The 3,055-nt window shown below is 51.3% G+C and overlaps 1 pseudogene; it reads right to left on the bottom strand.

Moving 5' to 3' along the window:
* Window positions 1-1,933: 1,933 nt before the first annotated feature.
* LOC119923571 lies at window positions 1,934-3,055 on the bottom strand (annotated as a pseudogene).

Below are 3,055 nucleotides of genomic sequence, written 5' to 3'. Positions count from 1 at the left end.
TGCTTATTGATGTGCCTACGGTGCCTGAACCAGTAACCAAAGATGTTACAATGTGTGAATGACTAACCAAGGTGGTTATGGCATCTGGACCACTAACCACAGTGGCTTGAAACCATAGCCACAGTACGAGGATTCTCCCCTTGTCATCCACCCCGTGTTAGTGATTTCTGAGGGACTGCTTTCCTCAATATCCAGCCTGGGATACTGCAGGACCTCTCTTCTCATTCTCCACCCTAGGTTGATGATCGCTGCAGAGCCTATATCCTTGATGTCCACCCTGGGTTAATGATCAATGCAGGTCTACTCTCCTCGATGTCCACCCTGGGCTGGTGATCACTGCAGAGATGCTACCCTTAATATCCACCCTGGGTTGGTGATTACTTCAAGGCCACTCTCCTGGATGTCTGGTCTGACTGCCCCCCCCCCCCAACCCCTGAAAGAGACTGAAAGAGACTGGGTGTTCGCAAGGGCTGACCGGTGGGGATTGAGCTTGGGTCGGCTCTGGTCACTGACTTGTCCAACGAGTCAGGTGAAGGCATATTTGCATATGGCACTAAGCCGGGCAGATGGAGGATAGTTACTTGTGGGCAGGGTTTTGCTAGGAGTTTGGTTTCCTCACGAGTGGTCTATCTGGACCGGAAAATAGCCCTAGTTGTCCCCAAATGGAATCTTGGGACAACTTAGAGATTGTGCAACCAGGAAACCCAGGGAAGAAATTTCCATCCCATAAGCCTGGTGAGGTGGTGAAACACAGGCTTACCACTAAACGATCAAAGGTTTCAACTTGATGACAAGCTGAATTTGCTGGGATGGAATTCCCAACAGAGCCTGGCGCTACGGCAGGCTGGCGTGAAATAGTTTTAACATGATACATCCATGCTACTCTAGAAGGAGATACAGGAGGGAGTGGTATGATCTCCATTCTCAGAAACCAGAGAACACATTCTCTGCCTCGATGGGATAGCCGTTCACTGGAAAAGTACTACTGCATAGGGAGTGTGTCACCTACTTTCTTTGAGCTTCCCAAATAGTACAGTGCACCACACCAAGTGGGTACTCAGTACAGTGCCTCTCACAGAGTAGGAGAGCACTACACGCTATTGTTCGGTGTTAGGGCGGTTTGGGGACTTGTCCAGATATGGGCAGGTGATTCTACTCTGAGGACTCTTGGCAGAAGCCCTGCAGTCCAGTTAAAGAGCACTGGATCCTTTCCCTCCTCAACAACCACCCATTTCCTCCTAATTATCTCACTCCCTATCTTCTGAACGACTAGGGTTTTGCCTTTTACTATTATTTAGCTCCCTCATGTGCCCAGCAAAGTGCTCCGAATGAAGTAGGCACTTACCGCAGCACTCTGCATACAGCAGGGGTCCAATTCAGTGCTTTTCAGACAGGAGACAGGCAGTACAGTGCTCTGCACTGAATAAGTACCAGCTTAGACTGTGTCCAAATTGAGTACTTGTGTACTTAGTGTGTACTTAGTACAGTGCTTGGCTCATAATAAATATTTAGCAAGCACCACAATTACTATTATTTTTAGGTGCACAGTACAGCACTCTAGTACTGTGAGTGCCCAGTACAGTTCTATGCCCACAGCAAGAGTCCAGTGCAGCATTCTGCACACAGTAGATGCCCAGTAAAATGGACTGAATAGAATAGATGCCCAGTACAGTGCTCTACACACAGTAAGAGCTCAGTGCAGCATACTACACACATCTAGAGCTTAGAACAGTGCTTTGCACATAGTAAGCACTTAACAAATGCCATTATTATTATTATTATTATTATTATTATTATGTGCCTAATCCAATGGTCTACCCATAGTGGTCACAGTACCCTGGTCCATACACAGCAAGAACCTATTACAGCATGCTGTACACATTTGGTGGCCAGTACAATAATCTGCACAGAGCAATAACTCACAGCACAGGACTCTGTATGTCGTAGGAAAATAGAACAGCCCTCCACACCTTGTAGACATCCAATATAGTGCTCTGCACACCGTAGGCACCCATAATGGCTCTCTGCACACAGAATCTCCCAAATAAAAGTTATCAGTGATACTGTGTTCTCTGGTGGCTTCTCTGTCCAGAGAGTGGGTGAGGGAAACAAGCCTCTAGATGCTGGAAGCTGCCCTCTTGGAGGTCAGCCTCCTTAGGGCACCCTGGACCTCGTGGTTCCTCAGGCTGTAGATGAGTGGGTTGAGCATGGGCGTGACCAGGGTGTAGAAGATGGCCACCTGGCGCTCCCGGCCCTCAGAGGCACTCGCTGCTGGGCGCAGGTACATGCGCATGCCTGGGCCGTAGAACAGTGTCACCACCAGCACATGAGAGCCGCAGGTGGACATGGCTTTGTGCAGCCCCGCGGCTGAGTGCAGGCGTAGTACAGCAGCCCCAATGCGGGCATAAGATGCCAGAATGAAGAAGAAAGGCCCCAGGATGATGGCCGTGCCCTCGGTGAAGATGAGCATCTCATTAAGGAAGAGGCGGCTGCAGGAGAGCTGGAGCATGGGCGTGATGTCGCAGAAGAATTGCAGGATGCGGCGGGAGCAGAAGGCAAGGCGCGCCATGAGCACAGTGTTGAGCAAGGCACTCCCGAGCACCACGAGTCCCGAACCCACGATGATACGGAGGCAGAGGCCGCGGCTCACCAGTGTGACGTAGTGCAGTGGGTCACAGACGGCCACATAGTGGTCGTAGGCCATGGCGGCCAATAGGTAGCCCTCCATGGGGCCAACGAGCAGGACAAAGAAGAGCTGGGCCAGACAGTTGGTGAAGGAGATGGCCTTGCTGGTGGAGAGGAGGTGGGCCAGCATCTGCGGGATGGTGATGGAGGCGAAGGCCATGTCCACGAAGGACAACTGGCCGAGCAGGAAGTACATGGGGGTCTGCAGCTTGGGGTCAATCAGGGTGACCGTGATGATCAGGGTGTTACTAGTGACTGTGAGCAGGTACATGGCCAGGATCAGCCCGAAGATGGCCAGCTACCACTCTCGGCGCTCAGACAGACCCAATAGGATGAACTCAGTGACCGGGATCTGGTTCTTAAGGGCCAT

Source organism: Tachyglossus aculeatus, unplaced genomic scaffold (genome assembly GCF_015852505.1).
Source record: "Tachyglossus aculeatus isolate mTacAcu1 unplaced genomic scaffold, mTacAcu1.pri scaffold_1_arrow_ctg1, whole genome shotgun sequence".
NCBI lineage: Eukaryota > Metazoa > Chordata > Mammalia > Monotremata > Tachyglossidae > Tachyglossus > Tachyglossus aculeatus.
Note: the sequence above shows the minus strand (reverse complement) of the source record. Positions and strands in the feature narration are given on the sequence as shown.